Raw genomic sequence first — 7736 nt, 5'->3', positions numbered from 1 at the left:
CCCCGACAGGCGGCCCTTCTGCGGGCGCGTCTTCCCGAGCGGGACCGCAACGAGGGCATTTTCTAAAGGACAGGTCGCACGCCTGGCCTCCTCGGGGCGGACTAGCGGAGAAGACTCCCTCTTCCCCTGGGACGGCCCCTTCGCCTGAGCGGGCGGTGTTTGTGTCGCCCCCGCTCTTTCGGGCAGCGCGTGTGTTCCCGTTTGCTCTCCCCGGGACTTACCGCGGCGACTGATGCTCTTCCGGAGACGGAATCGATCTCTTTGTGCCGTAAGCGGGTTGGGATGGCCAAGAGCGAGAGCGCTGCAAGGTCGGGGTGGGGAGAAGGCCTTGCTCACAGGGCCTGAAGTGCCCCCGGCGCGGGGAGACCCCGAGGGCCGGGCAGCCTTGTCTGCTGTCGGGAGCAACTGAGAGGACGTGGGTGGGCGCCACGCCGCGCCCACCGCCGGGCGGAGGAAACTCGGAGAAGCCCCGAGGGACTCCTGACTCCAGGGGGAATATCAAGCCCCTCCCACTGCTCCTTCCACGTAGACTCGTTCCGCTGTACATTTTCCTCATGTACATGCTCTTTACCCCTCACTTTCTTCCTCCCTGATTCTGCAGGTCTGGACAAGGCCTGGAAGTCTGCATTTCTAACAAAATTCCTCCTTTCCCCATTTGATTAAGCTGATAAGCAGGGTTTACCTTATAAGCGATTACCGTTATAAGTTACCCTTAAGTCATATCACAGATACGCTATAAGCCTGGGCAGTGCTGCACATACAAGTTTGTCTCTCCACAGAGGATGTGAGTAGAACGTAAAACAGACGAAGACCGTCTCAGTCCATACTTCATAGTCACCCCTGTACACACACGTTTTGCTTTCTGCAGGTGGTGCAAACCTTACACGAGGGAAGACTGAAAAGCGTCTAAGGGATTTGTCAAAGTTTAAAGCTGCCAGTGCCGGTTCGTTGTTCACCAGAGGAAACCCACAAAAAGGTACCATTCTGCTGGCCTGGGTGTCGTTCCCAGTTTTCTATCACCCTCTTCGTCTCTTTTCCACCTTCGCTTTAGCTTCCTTCCTACTTAAACATTTCTTACGGGGTAAGAGAACAAGGTTGAAAGCACAAGGATGCCCAGAAGAAAATCTACGAATACACTCTGCTTGATTAAAATGAAGTACACTCGGCATCCCAGGTGAAGTATCTGCTGCCTCTGCAGAGCCAAATGGACTCGGTCGTAGCAAAAGGTACCCGTGCCCCCTTTTGTTTTTCCTCCCATGGCCTGGTGGATGTGGAGATTGCCTTCCTCTCATTTCGTTCCTGGAGATTACTGGCTCTGGGGCAGGCACTGGGCTGCTGAAGGCTTCTTTCTCTGGGCCAGTTTCTCTTTTGGATCACGCAGCTTGAGGCCCCTCCACAAACACATCATTTGCAGAGTGCTTCTAGATTTGCTTGACCCCCTAGAAATCCACCTGTTGTGTTACTCTCACTGACCCTGGTCGTCAAAGTGGCTGTGTCTCTCCTTTCTCTGTCACCCGCGGCAGTGATCTGATGCCCTATCGTGTGTTCCCATCACTGGGGTACGTACCTCACCCGACTCAACTTGGGAGTCTTAACACTGTTTACTGGAGAGTGAAATGGAGGCTCAGGCAATTAAAGAGAGGGAGGTCTCGGTCTTATGCCAGTGCTACCCGGGACTCTTTGATAGGAGGGTGGCCTCTGCTTCCTGGTCCCCCTTCTCTGAAGGATCCCCTCAGAGAAGGCAGGGGATGGTCCAGGGAGGGGAAGGGACTGGCTCTGGGGACCCTTTGGGCCTTGGAGCTTTGGAAAATTTTCAGCAGGCCAAGATTCAACTGTGCACTTAAATTCTGTAGAGATGGAGAGTGTCCAGCTTCCCCTTTGCCCTCTTCACAAACCTATAATCCTTCCAGTGTTCCCACCAACATACCTCTCCTGAACATCTACTGTGTGCCAGGAACTCTGGTGGGTGGTGTGTGGATCCTGGTGGATCAAACAGATCTCTTCGAGAGCATCTTGGAGGAAATGGAATTAATTATGGTACCAGGGAGGAAGAGCTCACTCAGCACATGAAGTGGTCCACATTAAATGGTATGAGACTGGCAGGCTTTGTGCACAAGGATAAAGCAGTGTTGAAGCCAGTGTGGCCGTGTATCCTCAGGCCTGAAACAGTCTTGCAACTAGTTCACGAATCTGGAAGTGGCTCCCACTTTCCTGCTCTGCCAAGAGCACTAAGTTTAACTTCTGCCTTCTCCATTCCATTCAACATGAGCATGTGTATTTTCCCATCACTGACCCCATGAGCTCCCTAAATCAAAGGGCCAAGAAAGCCTGGCAGAAAGGGGGCCTGGATTTCTGGCAGACAATTTCCTCGAAGGACCCCTTGGAAGACTTGGCTGCATTCAGGGAGTTCCTTTGAGGGCAATGAAACAGAAGTTCACCATGTGCTTATTAGAGCTTACAGCCTGCTCAAAAATGATGGGGCACGTTACCCAGAAACATCTAGCTATTTCCTTTGCCAGCCACAAGCATGTAAGTTGAAAGGTCTGAGGGAGATCATTTCGTCTTCCCTCCCTTGCTCCCTTCTTCCCTCTCTCCCTCCCTTCATTCCCTCCTTCCCCGACCTCTCTCGTTCTTGACAGGTGGCAGAGGCCGAAGTTGGGGGGAAGGTTCAAGCCCCCCATCTTAACAGAATGAGGAAGAGAGAAACTCTACTCCAGATAACTAATCAGAGACGTTGTTTTTGCTTTGGTAGTTACTCTAAGGAAAAAACTTTTTGGGGGGCGGGGATGAGGAGGTGGGGACTGAATCCGCGCAAATGTTAAAACGCAGCCTGGCACAGCTCCGGTGCGAGCGTTCGTTAGGTAAACGGTGGTGCACCTATCCCGCGGGATGCTCCAGAGAAGAGAGCACGTGAGGACAGTGCCTAACGCCGGCGGTCTCCAGGCTAAAGGCGGAGCGAGAGGGGTTTCAGTGGTTTGACTAGGGGCAGAGCCCGGGTCCCCCACTCCCCGGGCATCCACGGCGCCTTGCTTGCCGGGGCCCAGGGTCCACCCCTCCCTCCCAGCGTGGAGGCAGCGCCGTCCGCGAGCTCCCAGCGCCGAATCTCACACACCCATTTCTCCAACCCACCCCCGCTACAAAGAGAAGAGGTGGGCACCTGGCATGCGCGTCCTGCTTTTTCTGCCCGGGCTCTCCCGTCTCCTCCACTTTTGCCCCCGACGTCCCAGAACAGCGAAGCAGGACATGGCCTGGGAGGCCGCAGCCTGTGCGCTTGGAGCGCGCTCAGGGCGCGGCGAGGATGCTTAACGGACTGCAGTGGCCGAATGCAGACTCCAGCTCAAATCCCTGAGAAGAATATCCTCCTCCCCTTCCTTCTGTCTCCCCTCTCCTGCCCGGCTCCGCCCAGCTCAGCCCCGCTCCTCTCCAGCTCGGACACGGGAACTAAGCGACACTTCGCGCGCCACTTTGCGAGGAACTTTGGCCGGCTCCCCTGCGTCAGCCGGAGAGGGATGTTAACGAGGGAGCGTGACCCTGCGCTAAGAGCCGGCAGGCTCCTGCGCTGCGATTGGCTGCGGCGAGGCGGAAGGATGGAGTTATACAAATGAAGGGGCGGGCCCTCGACGCGCGGGCCCCGCCTCCTCCCTTTGGGGTTAGTGTACCTGCGTTTAGCTCTGGGGAGAGTCAAACTGGATTCCATAGGGAAAGCCCGCAAATCGCTTCTGTTTTAGCAAGGAGAAAACAGAATCTACATTCAGCAAGGTCCACCTCTCTCTCTCTCTCTCTCCCTCTCCTCTCCTTTCCTCTCTGTCTTTCCCTACCCCCTCCCCCTTTCCCCACCCCACTCTCCCTCTCTGGTTTATCTGTCTAGGGCAACCAGCGTCCTCCTCATCTATACGCACTGAAAGGAAAGAAACATCTTTGGTTGGGAGAGAAGGAGGAAAAAAACAAAAAAACAGAGAGAGAGAGGAAAAACTTGCCTGGTAGTGGAAAATGACACTTGAAGTAGCAAAGCTGGCAGCGCGAGTTGAGTCTATTGTTTCTTAAATTGCCGTCAGGGTTTTTTTTTTTTTCTTCCTGCTCCTTCAAGTGAACGGTGCCTCTACAAAAGGTAACTCCAGCCCCTCCTGTCTTCCACCGGCCTGTGATCATTACAAAAAGAAAAAGCACCCAAACCAAAAATTAACCAACCAAACAATCCCGAACAGCCAAGCATACATCTCTGTTTCTTAAATTTTGGTCTTTTTGTTGGATTTTCCCTTCCTTTTCTCTCTTTTTTTTTTCCTTCGGGTTATCGCTCAGTTTTGAGCGAAGGTTTACGTTTTTAAAAAATTTGCTTTCCAGCCCCTCTTGATCTTCTAGCGCGAGTTCAACGACTCAAAAAAATTAAAAATCTCTGGCTGGCGTTTTTCTTTCCTTTTTTTTTTTTTTTTTTTTTCCAAATCTTCAAGGGGGAGGAGATTTTCCACAAGAAAAGGTTGTTTTCATGTTTGGGATTCAGGAGAGCACCCAACGGAGTGGAAGCAGCAGGAAGGAAGAGCTGCTGGGCAGCGGCAGGAACGCGGTGCGGACGTGGATGCAGGGCGCCGGGGTGCTGGACGCCAACACGGCGGCGCAGAGCTGAGTACCGTTCGGGGACCGCGGCCGGGGAGGCAAGCCGCGAGCAGCAGAGCCCGGAGGTGGTAGCGGAACCGCCGCCCCGGGGCCGAGCCGCGCTCGTGCGTCTGCCGCTCGGCTCTGCTCGTCTCCGGGGCTCCGCGCTGCCCGGCCGCTCTGTCTCGGTTGCCTGCGGCCGCAGAGCCGGAAGCTGCCTGCGAGGAGCCCGCGCTTTACCGGCACTTTTCCCTGCCTGGTCTGTGACTGTTTTCATTTTGTTTTCAGCCTGAAGAGGCGTCTCACCAGTATGATGTTGGATATCTGTGTTTTTCTGTGATTGCTGTTTCTTTTCAGGCCGCCTGTCTTTTCTTTCTTTCCTTCCTTTTCCTTTTCTATTCTTTTTTTTCTTTCTTTCTTTCTTTTCCTTGACTTTTCTTCTCTATTTCTTTCCTTCCTCCTTCTTTCTTTCCTTTTCCCCCTCTTTAAAAATCTTTCCTTCTCCTTCCTTTCCTCCCTTTCTTACTCCTTTCTTTTCTTCCTCATTTCCCTTCCTTTCTTCCTCCTTTCTTTACTTCCTTTATTTCCCCCTTTCTTCTCCTTCCCTCTTCCTTCTTTCCTTCCTCTTCTTTCTTCACTCTTTCTTTTTCATTCCGCTTTGTCCGTCTCTTAACTCCTTTTTCTCCCCTTTTCTCTTTCCATGTCCCCCTAGAATCATCTCTTATTTCTCCTCTCTGGTTCTCCCTCCCTCTCCCTTTAGCTTTCAGTTTTTCTTTGGTCCACCGAAAGAACAGCAACTCCTAACTTCCATTCTGATGTCCGCTAAAAGTCTTCCCCACCGTCTAGGACCATGGCCCCTTCTAGCCCCTCTACCACTCTCAGCTCCTGGATGCTAGGCTGTATGGCCTAGAGGCACTGCTTTTGGAGACGGACCTGGGGGAACTTTCCTAGGCACCCTCAGTACCCTTTCTGGGGACTCCTCGTCCCAAGTGAGAAATGGTCCCCCCCCCTTTTTTAGGCCACCAGCTGAGCTTAGGGGAATGGGAGATCTGGTGGCTCCGTGCTCTCTCCGGCCCAGAGAGGGCAGAAGGGAATTATGAAGATGACTAATTACATCACCCTCATCTTCTCCGGGCTGGGGACAAGTGTCCACAACACCGTTCCCATCCCCGATGATAATAAGGATGGGGGTGGTTGGTAGTGAGAATGAGTTGGGTAACTGGGCTAGAAACGAAAGGGTGTGTGTGTGTGTGTGTGTGTGTGTGTGTGTGTGTGTGTGCGCGCGCGCGCGCGCGCCCTTGTGTTGGGCAGGTCGGGCTGTCAGCGGCCGCCCTGCGCCCCCCGCGCCCCAGGCTCCAGCCCCCGAGAGGGCGCGCCCAACCGTCAGCCCTTATCCATAGGATTTCTGCGGAACAGCGAACCTTTGTCAGAACGGGTCTTTTAAAAAACTCCCCAATTCCCTATCCCACAGCGACCACTCCTGACTGCTCGAGTTCCACCCGCAGATCCTTTTGCTTCACATGCTTTATTTGTGGGGCGGGGGGGGGGGACAGACGGCTCCCCGAGGCCGGGCACCGGCGGCTGGCCGGGGGCGGCAGGGGCGCATGAGGTTCCCGGAGGACGGCTGCTGCGGCGACGAGCTGAGCGTGTCCCCCACCCGTTCGCACCTGCGCACGGGAGACTCTAGGCGGTGGCGAGAACCAACTCCCATATGCCCACCTCCCCCTAGGCTGCAAACGACCGGCTTCGTTCCACGATCGCGCGTCCCCTCGTCCACCGTTACTTTTCTTCCTCCCCGCGCAGCGCGCGTCAGGCCGCCGTAAACGCGCACAGCGTTTTGTCTCTTGTGCAAAACCCGAACAAAACTTTCACACCTCTTCGTCGGGCTCGGGGGGCGCGCAGGCCCTCGGCGGGGAGGACTGGCCAGGCGAGAGCACGCGTGTCGCGTCGCCGGCTGGGCCCGGGGCGCCTGAGGGGGCGTGTAGGGGGCCCACGGGGCGTTCTGGGGGCAGAGGAGGCGGGGGGTGAGGGTTCGCGCGTGTGTACGGGGTGACAAGGGGTCGCGGCTGTTGTCCCGCTGAGCCGTCTAACTCTGCGTCTTTGGCCGCAGCGGGGTGGGTCTGGCCCGGGCTCACTTTCAGAAGCAGCCGCCTTGCAATCTTCGGAAATCCAACTTCTTCCGCTTCGTCCTGGCCCTCTGCGACAGCCAGGGCCAGCGCGCGAGGATCGAGGGGACAGCCTTTGCGGGGTTCGTGGGGAAGGAAGAAGCGAGTGGGCGCAGCGCCGCTGCCCCTCGGCCCCGGCGCCTCGGGAGGCGCGCTCCCCCGCAAGTGCAAAGCATCCGTAACACGCCCCCGCGCGGGGTGCCCCAAGCCGCTTCCCGTTCCGGGCGAACGCGGGCTCCCAGCTCCCGAAAAGTTGGTGCCGAGTCCCGGGAGATAGAGAGAGGCGAGCCCGGCTCGCACTCCAGAGTCAAGGGCTCCGGGCCCTGGGGCCGCCCGTGCGCGCCCCCCGGAATTTTTCGGAAAGTTGGAGCAGTAAAGGGTCGGGAGGGCGGCAGAGAGATCCCAGCTGGCCGCACGTCCCGGGCCCGTCCGGCTCCCAGGCCAGGGCTCCCCGCCTGGGGAAAGTTGCCTCGAAGTCGGCGCACTCGCTCACGCCGACCTCCTCCCGCGTCTCGCGTTCCGCGTCCTGCTGCGACCCGGGACGCCAGCAGCGAAAAGACCGGGAACGGGCCTCACCAGCGGCTCCGGCTCCTCCTCAGCAGTGGGGAGGCTCCCGTCGGGGCTGCGCCGGGTGAGGGTGGGAGGCGCGGGGCGCTTCGGGTGGACGAGGACCCGGGGCAAAGCTCAGTCGTCCGCCGTCCTCGGGGTCAACCGGCCTCTTCTAAGTTTCGCCCGAAGAGGCTCCACCTGAGGAGGCCCTGCGCGGCCCGAGGGCGGCCGCGTCGGCGAGCGCGTAGCTGGGCCCAGGCGTGGCGCCCCGGCGCCGCTGGGCCGCTGCTCTCTTCCTCCCCGTCCTAAGGCCGCGCCCCTCCGCTGAGCGCCGACTTCAGGCCCAGGTCCCTCGCGTTCGGCGGGCTCGCGCGGCAGGGCCTTGGTGGCTCCGGGAGCACGCGGAGGGGTTGCGGCCGAGGGAAGGGGGAG

Source organism: Kogia breviceps, chromosome 19, assembly GCF_026419965.1.
Source record: "Kogia breviceps isolate mKogBre1 chromosome 19, mKogBre1 haplotype 1, whole genome shotgun sequence".
NCBI lineage: Eukaryota > Metazoa > Chordata > Mammalia > Artiodactyla > Physeteridae > Kogia > Kogia breviceps.
The sequence above is the reverse complement of the archived record's forward strand: the minus strand, read 5'-3'. Positions refer to the sequence as shown.